At 38.0% G+C, this 15,715-nt stretch overlaps 1 long non-coding RNA gene across 1 annotated transcript in view; it reads left to right on the forward strand.

The window, feature by feature from the left end:
- LOC136053533 (uncharacterized) overlaps positions 1 to 14,688 on the forward strand; it is a 229,227-nt gene extending 214,539 nt beyond the window's left edge. The window contains exon 2 of the long non-coding RNA XR_010622656.1: positions 13,815 to 14,688. This is a non-coding gene — a long non-coding RNA (uncharacterized LOC136053533). The remainder of the gene's footprint in view (positions 1 to 13,814) is intronic.
- The last annotated feature ends 1,027 nt before the right edge of the window (positions 14,689 to 15,715 follow it).

Here is a 15,715-nt window from a genome sequence, read left to right on the forward strand (position 1 = left end):
AGGGATGCTCCTAAAGTAAGGCTGAGGAATTGCATACTAAAGGATTTTCTTCACCACATCTTGCAGATAGGCCTGATACTTAATACCTTGTAAGGTGTCATCTGCAGCCATCTGCCAGACTCACAGAAAAAGTTACCAAAGTGTATTATAGTTGACAAAACTTATTGGAACAGAAATAATTTTAACATGCTGACAAGATATTATCTGTCTGTGGTGCCCTGCTCTGGACAGTGCGTGTCCTTTCTGCATTTCTCAGGTTGCCCACAGAGGTGGTGTATGCCTCTTCTCTGCAGACATCCAAGGTCTGGCTGGATGGGACTCTGAGCACCTGGCTGAGATGTAGGTGACCCTGTTCACTACAGGGGAGTTGGACTAGGTGACCTTCAGTGGGCCCTGCAACTCATTCTGTAATGGGGAAATAAAAAAGAGAGTACTTGGATTTATGTTTCAATTAGTTTTACCTGAAAAAATGTGATGCAAGGTTCTTAAATACGGTCTCAGAATTATTTTGTGTGTTGATATTTTCTTTGCTGAGATCTTCCAATAGGTAAAAGTAACAGAAACTAGGGAAAGACAAAATATAGTTTTTTCTTTAAAATTATGTTGAGATAGGGATCGGTCTGAATATAGGCTGTAAGTGGCTGAGTATAGATCTGTTTAGAACCCATTTGAGCTTTATAAAAATCTAGTAGGAACAGTTAATAGTGAAAGGATGCTAGAGTATCCTTCAGTAGAAGGCATTCAACAGCAGATGCATTCTATCTTTTGGTGTTTTATGACTCCCAACGGATCCAGAGTCATCAGATGCCAATAGTGTGTTTTACACACAGAAGATTGTATCAAATTGGAATTGGAAGGATGGCCTAGGGCATATCAGTACTGTTAACAATTAATGATCCAGATGATAAGATAATGAGTAAGCTTAATTAAATCTGAATTAGTGATATGATCCTGTTAAAACAAATGACTTTTGCTTTAAACTTTTCTGCTCATTTTCGTATGAGTGGGTTGTTTGTTGTTTTCTTCAGTATGTGCTTTTGGTGTGTGTCTAGTTTTACATGTCATCATTCATCAAGTTGTTGATCAATTAGAGACCAAAAAGTTCATTGCATTGACTGGACATGCAGAAACTACAGTTGTTTATTCAACAGAAGACAGGACATCAGGTGATGGTTTTAAAGGAAACAAACTGTTAGCTTCCTTTCTGAAGTAATGTACTCAATTGCTGCTGGGAAGTTTTAGGTTAAAAAATCTTGCAGGGGAGGACTGTGATGTGCAAGGTTGTGGAGGCTCTCACAGCAGCTTAGATTCCCATCTGTTATGAATGATACAGGTATACTTGTTCCAAAGTTTTCTTTGCCGTCCTTCCAAGGTGTCATTATCTGTTGTATTGCTGTAGGGTGACGTTTTAATAGCATAAAGCTCATTCAGTTGACCAGCACTTCATGCTTTCCTTTGCCTTTTCATCCCATTTCCTTCAGCAGGACTTAGTTCTTCCCGCCAAACTGCCATATCTCCTTTTTCTCCTTCTGAAGTTTCTCTTTCCACTTGATTTTCTATCACCAACTGCATGCTCTGGTACCCTGCCCTCTGCCCAGCCTAGGAGAATAAACCATGTTTGAAAATACAGGAATAGTTAGTTGTTCTTTAAAATAGTTTAAAGTGTTACTGTGCTTCTCGTGCACAGATTAGTAAGTTCTCTCCTTAAAAAATGCTGGCATGATGTGCTCAGTGCTGTGCTCCTTCGTTCTCTCTCATTTCTGAGTTTGTGACACTAAGATAGGAGTTTTTCTCATTTGAGCAACTGGAGAGCTGTGCAGTTGTTTAGAAAGGTTAGCAAATACCATGGCAAATCTGCTTAAGAAGTTTTGCTCCTTTTAAAGGCTGTGTAAGCTGAAAGGCACCTGATCTGTCTGCTACTCACTGTTTAGGTTTTGTATGCTGTTCTGTGTTCTTGTAGACCTGAGAGGCTTGGAGCATTCTCTTTGTGGTCTGTATGTGTTGGAAGGCTTTGTAGTTGTAATGACCTACTTCTTTAGGCACAGATTAAGAAATGAGTATTTCATACAACCTGCTTCAAGTGATGCTATCTAGCCAGTTCTTTTTCCATCTAAAATTCTGATAGAGGTTACTCTGATACCTCTCTGAACTTCAGTTGACCCTCCGTGAACCTTCTGGAGGATCTTACTGAAGACTTACTTTGTTTTACAATTGTTGGTGGCTCTTGTCTCTTACTTTACACCCAAAATGCTGCAGTCTCTGTGTGATACTATAATTCTATCAGTTGGATATTTGTAGTTGTAAGAATGAGGTTGAGATTTTTATCTGTTTTTGTTTGTTTACTTGTTTGTTTTCTGTCAATATAACAAGTGAACTGGAAGGCAGCTGTTGTAATTACAGAATGGTTAAGAGGGCCTTGAAGATCCTGTAGTTCCAACTCTTCTGCCACAGGCAAGGTTGCCAACCACTGTCCTATCTTGGAAAGGTCTAAAAAATGGATTTGTGTTAGGTTCGTGTGTTGGTCAATTTGACGGAATTGCTGTGTCAGCTGAGGATCTTCAGACGTAAAGGAGCTGCTCCAGGTTCTGCAGGTGAAGATGCATTTGACTCCTCTGGTTGGACACCGAATTGTAGGTTAAGGAAATGAGGCAACTGTCTGATGATACTGGTAATCAAGGGACTACTTCACCTCTGAAGGGAGTGGTGCTGGCTTTCTTTCTTCTAGTAAACTGCTACGTGGAACTAAGTAAAAAAAAATACTCTTGCTACCATGATCAGTTCTATGCTGTTTTAGCTGCCTGATGAGACAGCCTTAGTAGAAGAGCACGGAAGAAGCTCTGGGTAGACATCTGGTGGAGTGGGATTACCTCTTTTGACAAAGACAGCTTCTACAACTCTTGCTTCTTGGTGTGGGAAAGCAGAAACAGAGCAAAGGAAGCTGGAGACAGGCTACTTTGGGTACTGAGTGATGGACAGTAAAGATGACTAGAAAAACTGAATTTCAGAGTAGAGAGCTATGTCTCACCTGGTAGGAAGCTGATTTTCAGGGCAGAAAACATCTGTGAATGGCAAGAAACCTTTTGTTTGCAGGAATAAGTGAGGTATATTGCATAAGTATTTGTTTGACCTACGTCTAAAGATTGATGAAGAAAATAAGGCAAAAAGTACATTTTTATTTTGCATGAAGCCTACTTTTAAGTGTGATCTCAAATAGCATCAACCTTTGAATTCTGTGTGCAGTGCATTTTGGGAATTTAGTATTACTGTTGCCTTTGCTAACCAAATCCCACAAGATGAAATTCTTGGATTAGAGTGTTCCTAAACTATGTGAAGAGGCTGATCCTTCTTCATTGTTTTCCTCCTGCATGAGGGCAGTGACATCTGAAATCTGCAGAGGCTGAACTCCTAACATTGTATGCTCAGTTGAACTGAGGGACTTCTGTTCATATTCTTAGTAACATGGCAGCAGCTGTTTAAATGAGGGTTTTCTTTGTTGCTAGAGCCCGTAGTTCCTTAACTGAAAAGCAAGATCAGGTATTTTAGGTAAGTAGTCTCTGGTAGCAGGTGAATAGCAGACATGAATCTTAAGGGGGAAAAAAATTCTTGGAGTGTTTCCAGGGTCGCTTGTGCACAGTTGCTCACAGAAAAGACAGTGCTTGTGAACTGGTGTAATTCCATGGGAGGGAGTCAGGGCTGTTGGGGCACTGTGTGAGGCCTAGAAACACAGCAGTCTGGTAGATGTCCAGCAGAGGAGGCTTTGAAAATTCATGGCTACACCAGAAAAATAATCAAATATATCATTACCAGAGGAAAAAGTCATCTAACTCCAGTATATTTTTTATACTGAAAGCTTCTTATTGCTTCACTTCCCAAAGATGTTACGAATACTCTATTGGAGAGACATTTCCAAATCAGTCTTTTCAAAATTAATAATTAAGATAGATCTGTCTGTCTACAGAACGTGTGAACATGTTCAGAAGCAGATCATAACGCAAACGCATGGAACAGATTTTCTTCTGTTTTTTTTTTTTTTAAGCTTTGTCTGCCTCTAAGAAGATAATCTTTGCTTTTGACTTCTAATCTTCAAACTCACTTGTGCAACTGCAGGTTGCATAAGCAAAGATAAATTGTTTCCTTGCATAATTACCGTAAAAGCATTTTAGGAGCTGATACTATAGAGTCAGAATAATTTCAAGTTGGAATGTACCCATAAGGACCATCGAATCCAGCTCTTGACCTCAAAATTCAAGCTGTACTTCTGAGAGCATTGTCCAAACCGTCCCCGAACTCTGTCCATGAGGGGCACAACCCCTTATTTGGTCTAAGAGAACATATAGTCTGAAGTGCATGAAAAGTTCCTTTATAAATGTCTATTAATATATTTGTTACTATAATTGAAGAGGTGGCTAAAACAGTTGTGTCAATGCCACCACATCACCACTGATGTTAAAGTTGGAGGTTAACTTCAGGTTCAGCTGTTGGCATCTGAATTCAGGCTAGCTCTGGTTTAAATTTTTAATACAGACATAGCTTAGTTGTATCCCCTGTGAAAATGCTTGGTCATCTTTCTTTGCAACATCCTTGTGAGATTGGTTTGTATTGTTATCCTAATGTTTAAAATAAAGGAAAAGAGCCATGGTAGTTGTTATTTATTTACTTATTTATTCATTGTCCAGGTTAAATGCTAAGAACAAAACTGACCAAAATTTTAACTAAAAATCCAAGTCACTTAGGGTTGGTGCACGTAATTTAATTGTCTTATAATAATTTATTGTTCTACGTGGCAATATATGCTAAAATACATGCTCATAGCGTTTGTTGTTGTGTTGTTTTTACGGTTCGCTTTCACTGTAAAAATCTCTGCCAAAAAATCTTTTGGGGATGCTCTTGCCATGTTCCACCCAGCAAATGGCTTTGGTCTGTAGAATAGACAGGCGCTGACATATTACAGGCAATTGCATTAAATGTCTTTAATGAAGCAGTTCGTGCAGGAACTTTTCACAATCTAAAACAAAAAGTATTTAAGAAAATGATGAAAGGAAAGAAATAGCAAAAGGTGAAACTGCCAAAGTAGTAATTTTTTTTAACCTTTGAAAATGGAGAGAATGAGGCACCAAGTTTTTGATAGTGAAGGGCAGCTAATTGAGATCTGGATTGTCACTCACATTTCATGTAGAATGCAATTGTTATTTGACATATATATGTCTTCCTTCAGTTGCTGGAGAAGTTGTAGCAGGGAATGCTCAGGAAAGTGATTCAAGCTTGCTGAGTAAGTTGTGTTTGCACAAGAATGGTAGTGGCTTTTTTTGTGGTTTACATTTTAAGAAAGGATAATATGTCCATCTCTTCAAAAAGAGCCTCCATTTTCTGAAGGCCATTGTTAGAGAATGTCAGATGTTTGTCTGATAAGTCCACTTATTTGTCTTCATTTAGTCATCAACTTTGAATTCATACTGTGGTTTCTACCAACTGCTTCTATGGAAAATTCTTCCAGCAAACATATTCTTAATGCAATTTTATAATGAGGAACAAATAGAACATGTTCTGCTGAGGGTGTTTAACTTCAAGTTAAGCCTACAGTGTGTTCTTGAGATTCTTTCATTCTTCACACAAAATAGAAAATAATATTGACCATAGTGTTGCTGGCGGTTTGTTCCTTGTTTGTATGTATTTATTTTTATTTATCCTAACAGCACATTTGTAAGTATATTGTATGCTTTCAGTATCTACCCCATTGACTTGTTTGCAGTTGTCTTTTAGCTGCTCACACTTAGTGTCAGAGTGTTTTGTGTAGTGCTGCCCTCCTCTCTGATTTGAGTTTCCTTTAACAGTTAGACGAAGCAAACATCTTGAGAGCATTTTGCAGTCATAATATTTGGAGGCAGTCTTAAAAATAGTTATTCCAAATACTCTTTTCTTTGTCCCTTAATATCTTTCTCCTCTTTAACTTAGCTGCTGTTTAGCAGCTGAAAAGATTTCCTTGGCTTATCCTGAATAAAATGGAAATCAGAGCTGCCACTGATCCAGCTGAAATATGATGATTTAATTTCTTACTATGTCACCTTAGTCTCAAGATCAGCAACATGATTCAGCTCCCATTTGTGTCTCTGGGTAGTGGAGGTGTTGAAAGTAAAGATTAATCCTCAAGGAGAAATCTTTCTGCTTTTCCATGGTCTCACTGACGGTTTTTTTCTTAAGATTTCTTTGCAACTTCAGGTCATAGATTGATAGAAAACAGTAGTTGTCTTATTGGGTTTAAATGTCTGTATATTTATGTATTTCAAAATTAGACACAGTATTCCTTCTGAACTAAATTGTTCTTGTTTTTTCTTCTCCGTTCCCATTTTTCCAATCTTTCTTGCACTTTTCTCCCTCCCTTACCCTCATTTTCTCTCTAAAAATATCCTTAGGAATGACTTGCTGATGATGTGCCGCCAGCTGAATATGGAGGAGTCTGTCGCTGAGATCATGCACCAGCTGGGAGCAGATGAAAATGGAAAAATTTCCTTCCAGGATTTTAGTCAGTGTCGCATGCAACTGGTGCAAGAAATCAGGAAGGAGGAAGTAGAGCTTTCTGTGAAATCTGATGACTCTTGTAAAAAGAAAAAGTTAAGAGATAGGATAGCTTCCTGGCCAACTAGCAGCAATAACAGTTTAGGTAGGTATGTCTTCTAAATGTCCTGCTGATGTTTAACGCGCAATAAACTCTGAGGTTGTTGCTACCAGTTCTTTTTGGCATCAGAATTTTCTCCGTAGAGTTTTCAGAACATGCTTTGGCATAAATTTGTCATATGTTAAAGTGTTGTCATAACTGTTGCATCCGTGTCATTTGAGGTGTTTACAAATGTGTGAAGAATATCCTCTTCTAAAAGCCAGTTACTCAAGATGACAACCTTTCCTGAAAAGACAAGAGTTGTGGTTATATTTCTATCTTGCAGTCCTGTGGGCCACGTGCACCCCAGCAGAGCTGTACGGCAGCTCCCCCCACCTCATGCCATCACAGTGGTGGCTCAGCCCTGCCAAGCAGCCTGTCCCTACGCACTCACCCATTGCTCACAACTACCTAACAGCTTTGTGCTATCAGTACATTCTGGGCTGGAAATGGGTAAGCAAGGCTGCAGGGGAGTGCTGAGTTTTCCTCTCACATCTGTCACACACATTCACTCTCATCAAACCCCACATGTATTTTGTGTAGCATGTGCTTGTGCCTCTTGTTAGAAAAAAAGAAGCAAGTCAGCTTTCAAAGATAACAATCTGAAATGACATTACATGCAGAAACATACTAACAAATTCAGTGTATATCAGTGAATGCTTTGTAAAGACAAAAAAGTTGATCTCAACAAAATCTTTTAAAATTGAAACTCAACGGACTCTATTTTAAAACGTAGTTACATGGTAGAAAATCTGACTGCAAAACAATCAAAACCGTTGACTGATGCTGAATTTATTAAGCAGTGTTTGGAAAGTGTGGCAGATACAATTTCTCCTGATATCTGGTAGTTGCTACTGATGGCGCCCTGGAAGTGACTGGTAAAAAAGTGGGACTTACAAAATTAATAGAAGATGATGCAATTGCCCCTGGCATTGCAGCGTATGCGGAAATGTCACTGCATGGATAATGTCATGCAAACAGTCAGCAAAGCTGTGAATTTCATATAGCCCAAGGAACTGAATTATTGCCAATCCAGGACTTCCTTAAAAGTATGGATGCTGATTAAGGGGACTTCATTTATGTTTCCGAAGGAAGGTGACTAGGTTGCTAAAAAAGTTAAACAATTTGCAAAAGGAATTCAAACCTATTGTGGGTTCAAAGAGAAAATTTGTGCCAGAATGTGAAGATGCATTTTTCATCACAGATTTTGCATTTTAATGGATTTGGCTTCTCGCTTAAATGAGTTAAACATGTGTCTTAAAGGTAAAAATCAAACTTATCTGTGCGATGTTTCAAACCACAACAGTGTTTGAAAGGAAACTTAAATTATGGCAAGCTCAAGTTGTAGCAACTAATTGTATTCATTTTGATGTTTTGGCTAAACACAGTCCTGTGAACAGCAAAAAAAAAAACATAGCCTTGCTTTCTGTTGATTTCAGTTGTCTTTTTTTTTTGTATGTGTCCTAAATTAAGTTAGAAATGCGTTTTGTTCTTTTTTTATCCTCAGATACTTCACATATATTTCTGAACAGTTTGTTTCTCATTATTCTGGGTCTTCATGTTACTGACCTTTAATTCATTTGCAGTAGTCAGCTTCCAAGAACAGGAAGCTGTGTGTGTTGGTTCTTAGGATCACCTTCCTTAACCTGCTGACTACCCTCCTTTTAATGCACTGCAGGATGCCCTTGGCCTTCTTGGCCTCCAGGGCATGCTGCTGGCTTGTGGCCATCAGGATACCCAGATCCTTCCCAGCACAGCCTCCTGTCCATTAGGTCATCCCCCAATCCGAATTGATACATTCCCTCCCAGATTCAAGGCTCTACACTTGCTTTTATTAAATCTCATCATATTTCTTTCTTAAATCGCCTCCAGCAGCTTTATCAGACACCACCTCAAAATCAAGATGACCCCAAATATCTTTTTTATTTGATTAGGATGGTGTGTATTCCTTAGCTCATATGTTAAATTATCTTTACCTCCTTGCTTATACTGGTTGTTTTTTAGTGCTGTTGCTGCTCCATTTTCTGTGTTTGCTGTCCACTATTTGTCTGCTAGACATTTACTGTCAACTTGGGTTTTAAATCCTTGTTTCTTGAACAGATTCGCTCAATTACGATTTACAGTAATTAAAAGATTAGGCCTAAATTTTACCAAGGTTTGTATTATTACAGTCTCATAACGTATGCCAAAAAGAAATCTTAGTAATGGCTGTCCCAAACTCGTATGACAAGCATTCAAATCTGGTAATGCACCCAGTTCAGTCTCTGCTCCTTTTTTCCTATTTTCTAGCGTCTTCTGGTGGTATGAAAATAATTTAATACGTTTTAAAGTTGTTGAATGAATGAATATTTTTCTTCATATGTATTCTTTAAAAGTATGTCTTGAATTATTTCAAATTTCCTGCCTTGTTCTTTTCTGCTTTGTGCTGATGAAGCCTCTGGAGACTTTATGGTTTCTGTACTCATCCTGCATTGACTCTTGCAGAGTCTTTTAAGAATCTGCAGTAACTGGACAGCATATGGATACATTCTCTTACATCGTTATTACAGTACTCACACTATTAAAGTCAGTGGGTGCTTTAATTTGCAAGTGATAACCTAGATGAAACTGAATGTGAACTTCGTTAGTTTAATGTTCTTTGAACATTGCTTAAAAATCGTTAAATATGAATAACTTCTGAAAATGCTGCTGGAGACTTGCAATGATTGTATTCTAACATGACTTTTTAATATAACACTTCCGTAGGAAATTCAGGAAGAACGTCAGCTACTGACCAGATTTGTGGGAACTGTTCCAGTTAAAGAGACTGAAAAGCCACAGTTATATTAAGTCTGTGTGAATAGTGTGTCCAGAGATGAAAATGAATTGCTTGTCAAAGGAGCCCCTGTAGTATAGCTGACCTATGCCTCTCATGATCTAGAGCAGGAAATGACTTGAACAGCTGTGGCTTCTGTCAGGTTGTTAGATGTTAATAGTTTTACATGTTTTAAGTAAAAGCTGGAATTAGATTTTGCACACATTTGCTACCTCTTTCCAGGTAATCTGCAATTTCCTGTTTTTTTCTTTTTTTTTCATGATAAAGATGACCTATTTCTAGTACTTGTTGTTTTGTGAGGGTGAATAAGAAATATTTGTTCATATTTATTGTATTTATTTATTAATGTTTATTAGTAAACTTGTTCTTTAGACAAGTGTAGAATTTCCTGTCCCACTGTGAGCTGCGTATACTTACTGATATAATTTCATATTCTCGATAATAGTTATAAATACTAGAGTCCACAATCCTTAGCTGTTGGTTAGTCATCAGTAATTAATTCATAGTCATATGAATTAATAGCCTAATGAACATAGCCTCTGTTCTCTTTACTGAAAATCTGATATGGTAATTATGGATCAAACCTAAAAATAAATCAAAGGTGAAACAGAATTTCTGCCTCAAATTAACCTTATAGGTAAGAGTGGCTCATTTCTACTTTGCGTTAATTCTGTGTTTCATGTTATTGCCAACAGAGTGGTTTTATGAAACTGGTGCAGTGACTACACTTAGTTATGCTACATTTAGTTAAAAGCTACAGAGCTAACATCTTGAAGGTGTGCTGCAGATTCTTCTTGAGATTTAATAAATGGAATTTTACCATTGGTCTTTTTATCTGAAACAGCCATGACTACCTGTTAGGCCAAAGTATAAGTACATATGTATATATTATAATGTAAGTACATACATAAAAACACATATGTACTTATTCTTTGATATCAGTTTGGCCTAACAGGTCACATAGAGTTGATTTTATATACTTATATTAACTACCTTTGTGCAAAGCAACAGAGTATATGTAACTTTTTCTTATAAAAAAGAAATCATTAACCAAATAATCTACCATTAATAAAAAACTGGTTGTTTCTGATCATTGAGCAGCCACAGAAGGCATTTCCATTTGCATGTGTTCTGCATGGACATTAAAAGGGGAAAATTAATGTTGCCATTCTTAAAACTGTCAGTCAGTTCTTCAACTGTGAGTTAACCCGATTTGAACTGAATCTGATGAATATAGAATGAAGCAAAGAAAACAGCTGCTCTGAAACTTTGGAATACATTACTCCACAAATGGGCTTAATATTTCTGTTATCTTTCAAATTCTCCTAGTAGGCATTCAGTTTCATTATTGACATCTTGGATAGTTTTTATACTTGGTAAAGATCTGCTTAGAAAAACATGTAATACAGTAGGAAAAAAATAAAAACCTGAAGGCTGAAGAAAGAGATGCTAGCATTACTTGAGGAGCTGAGAGTGAAAGTTAAGTCGTGAGCAATTTTATTTCTTAAAACGTACTATTAATTATTTCCCATGTTTACCCTGTTGTTATATCTTACAGTGATTATAGAAGGACAGAATTCTGAGTTTTTTTAATGTTGAGGATACTGCTGTGACCCTGAAATGAGATTTTGTGCTGATCTGAAAAAATGCAGTGGTAGAAAGTGAAAATGTTACAGGACCTGAACTAGTTCTAGAGCTCAGGAACAAAAGGAAAGTTTATGGTCTTTGGAAGAGAGGGGCAAGCAACTTAAAGAGAATTACAAATATGTAGTGAAGCTGCGCATGGAGAAAGTTAGAAAGGCCAAAGCCCGGCTGGAACTGAACTTGGCCACTAAGGTGGAAGATAACAATAAATATTTCTATAAATACATCAACTGTAAGAGGAAGGGTAAGGAGAATCTCCATACCTTATAGGATGCAGAGGGGAACACAGAGGCCAAGGATGAGGACGAGGTGGAGGTACTTAATGCTTTCTTTTTCTCAGTCTTTAATGCTGCCTGGGCGCACAGCCCCCTGCACAGGAAGATAGGGATGGGGAACAGAATAAGTCCTGCTTAATCCATGATGAGATGGTTTCGGACCTGCTCTGAAGGCTGCATGGTCACAAGTCCATGGGGCCACATGGATTGCATCCTAGACTGCTGAGACAGTTGGTGGATGTGGTTGCCAAATCGCTCTGCATCATCCTTCCTCAGCCCTGGCTAACAGGGGATGTCCCAGTGGACTGGATACTGGCAACATCTTTATTGATGATCTTGATGAGGGAACTGAATGCACCCTCAGTAAGTTTACAGATGACACCACATTGGGAGGGAGTGCTGGAAGGTAGACAATACTTTTTGAATAGAGAAAGATTTGGTAAGTTGGTCAGAATTTTGAATATGAAATGGAAGTGGAAGACTGTTAGTAAAGATGTTAAATAGAAGCAGCCCCAGTACTGAGCCCTGGGGCACACCACTGGTGTCTGGAAACATTGGCACCTATCTTCATGTTTATCATTTGCAAACTAGACATGTTGGAGAAGCTGTTTCAGAATAATCTCACAACATGTCACATTTCCTGATATACTGGATCCTTCAGGTTCGTAATATCTTGATACTTTACTCTGTGAGCGGAAGAGCTGTAGGTCCACCACCATCGTCTGATAAAGTCATTCTTCACCAAACCAAAAAAGCATTGCTGTAGTCTTAGTAGACTCCTGGTTCTCCATTGACATGTATGAGACTAGTTCTATACATAAAATACTAATTTTTAGGAGAAAGAATGCCATTTGCTTTGAGATCGGCACACTGAATTGATGCCAGTGCCAGAACACAGCTGTGTGTGACATTACTGAGAGCTTTGCAGTTGGTGAGGCATCAAACCTACTGAATCCTGAGTAAGATAGAATACAGTTTTTGGAGTTGATCTTTTGAGTCAGGAGTACAGGTTTAAGCTGTTAAGAAAAATGGGTTAAAATTACAGTAATGATACTGTAAATATATACATACATATATATACAAAATATATGTATATATATATTTGTTGTTCCTATGAGCCTTATCCATCAGGGTATTCAGTTGCAGGCAGTGTGATACATGAATGCCATTGGGATCTTCGACAGTGCTAATAATGTTAATTCACTGAATATGAGAGCTCTTCATCAGGTCATTGTCCTTTAACTAACAGAAATTTACAGTGCACATACTCTGTTATTGCCATATTTACCTCAGTAAAAACAAGTGTGATACAACATGCTGTCAATTTGATGTCTGTCTCCTGTATTCGTACCTTGGAGATAACAGAACTGATTCCCTGACTCACTCAGGCTCTTGAGGCATCTGTTCTGTTAGTTGCAGACTTTTCTGCTATACTGTGTACAATAGCCACAAGAGGGCAGAGAAGTGTAGCACTGTACTTGTAATGAGCTATTGGTAACGGTGTCTCAGTTCAGCTGTGTTGGACATCTTGCCAAATGTAGCTAAATAATTTAGAGTATTTGCATACTTTCAATGTAACAGTAATTGAATTTATTTGTTATTGTTACCTGCACCTGTGATAATGAATCATGTTAATTATATTAGCATAAAGTCTAATTCTTTCTTTGTTTCATGTTGTTTTACATCAGCCTTCTAGTGCCTGAAGGGAGCCTACAGGGAAGCCAGGGAGGGACTTTTTAGAAGGGCAGGTAGTGACGGTACAATGGGAATTGGTTTTAAACTGGAAGGGGGTAGATTTAGACTGGATTTTAGGAAGAAATTCTTTACTGTGAGGATGGTGAGACACTGGAACAGGTTGACCAGAGAGGTTGTGGATGCTCCCTCCCTCATTGCACTTAGGTCCAGGCTGGATGGGGCTGTAAGCAGTCTAGTCTAGTGGGAGGTGTCCTTGGCTATAGCGGGGTGGCTGAAACTAGATGGTCTTAAAGGTCACTTGCAACCCAAGCCATTTTAAGATTCTCTTAAGCATTCATTGTTTGTCACTAGATACATGATCATTGTCTCGCACTGATTATTAATGAAATGTCTTGTGACATGAAATGTAACAGGTAAGCCTGGAATAATAAGAAGGTAGTGCTAACATAACAAGGTCATTGACTGTGCAAATAGAGTATTTATATTTTGTGTTGTTATTCTATTAAAAATTAAGAATTATATTTTTTCTCTTTTGTTCTCTAATGCTGTTTTTAAACATGACAGAGTTGCTGACACTTCTTCATTCTATGGTCCATAGCTATTGTAAATTCCACTATTTACCTTTTTTTTTTTTTTTTTTACCCTTTACTGAATATTGCTTGCCAGATGCTTTCATTTTTTTCTTCTGGATCGTGTGATACAGCGTATATTCTGTGCTCTCTAGTACTGTCAGCATATGTAAGATGAGGTGGAAGAGCTGTTTGCTTGTTTTCTTTCTGGGAAGGCAAGCTGGCTGATTCTTCTCTATACATAGTCCATACTAGAACAGTTTTTAACTTCTTCATTTTTAGGTGCCTTCTCAGGAGCCAGAGAAAGCTGGGAGTATGGTTCAGGAGCAAGGGACCTTCAGAGTCCAGACCTCCAGAGTAATTTTACACTACAGAAGATACTGGAGAATGGTGGAAGCAGTGTGAATAAACAAGCTTCTCTGCAGAAGCTTCTAGCTCAGGCCTCAAATTATATCAGCTCTGTTGGAGGAAGTTACTTGGAACTTGCCAACACTGTAAGTACATTTTTCCTCTCAAGTTCTGTAGATTATTTTTTCTTGTTATTCTGTAAGAAAGTGTATTAATTCAGCCTTTGAACTGTCATGGAAACAATGTCAGGCTTCTGGTGCATTTCATTTTCAAGAAAGTTGATGTGATTTTAGCAAGTGGTGGTGAATAATATTTCCAGATCTCATACAATTGATTTAAAAAGGATAATAGTCAGTGAGGAGCCAAGTTCAACTTCTTAATTGATGCAGTTTAACAAAAGAAGAGGCACGTGTGAAAACTTCCTACCCATTCCTGCCAGTGACAGCATTAAACTGAGAGGAGCTATTGTAGATGTTCAGATATCGACAATATTTTGTAGACATTCAGATATACCTAAAAGACAAAAAAAAAATTCAGGGATGTTGACAGTTAATGGAATCATGTCCTATGCTTCCTAGAGCATAAAAGCATAGGATCAGTTGTAGTTAATTGTAAACTGGTTAATGAAAACTGGACAGAAACATATGAAATCTGTAGAAAGCAGAAAAAGCAGACACATGATTCATAAAAGGAATAAGATAGAAAATCTGGCCCAGCTGGTAGTACTGTTTATACATCCTGATATGTTTCTGGAGATGTGCACAATTCTGACTAAGAGAGGCAATCTGGATTCATTTGAGAACAATAATATCCAGTCAATTTTATACCTGCTTTAACAGAGCAGTAGATTTTGGAGGAATAGTACATGTCATACATCTCTAGTAATGCATTTGACCCTGACTTGAATAGCATTGTAATAATCAAATATAGAAGTGTGGTCTAAACTACTGAAATGGATTTCTGAATGGTTTCTAAATTATGAGGCACTTTTTTTTTTAATGTCTTTCTCAGCTCTATTTTTCCCTATTCTCTGGTTTGCATGATAATACCTCTAAATTAAAATGAAACTATACTTCCTGGTAAAATTAGTACTTCACCTCACTGAAAGATGTACTTGAGACTGTTCATTAAAAAGATGCAAGTGTCGGTCTAAGGAATATAATTAATCAGTGCTCAGTTATACATATTTCCATAGCTTCATAGGCCCAGGGAAGACCTTATCACTCTATACAACCACCTGAAAGGAGGTTGTGGTATGGTGGATGTTGGCCTCTTCTTTTGCATAACTAGAGATAGGACTAGAGAGAATGATCTTACATTGTGCCACGGGAGGTTCAGGTTGGATGTTAGGAAAAATTTCTTCTCCAGAAGAGTGGTCAGGCATTGGAATGGGCTGCCTAGGGAAGTTGGTGGTGTCATAGTCCCTGGAGGAGCACAAGAGCCATGTGGATATGGCATTGAAGGACATCATTAGTGAGCATAGTGGAGATGAGTTGGGGATTGGATCAGATGATCTTAGGGGTCTTTTCCAACCTTAATAATCCTATGATTCTGCAGTACTGCATTTCTCTGACAGACGGATACTTTAACTATAAAAATGTGAAGGCTCAGAAGAAATGAAGTTCTCCAAATTCAATAGCTTGCTCTTTATTGCCATCTCTTAATTCCTTCTATGCTATGGTTTTGAGAGGCACCTATTCTTTGTTTTCAGGAAGGA

Source organism: Cyrtonyx montezumae, unplaced genomic scaffold (genome assembly GCF_038088225.1).
Source record: "Cyrtonyx montezumae isolate F1298 unplaced genomic scaffold, pur_monq_1.0 scaffold_30, whole genome shotgun sequence".
Lineage (NCBI taxonomy): Eukaryota > Metazoa > Chordata > Aves > Galliformes > Odontophoridae > Cyrtonyx > Cyrtonyx montezumae.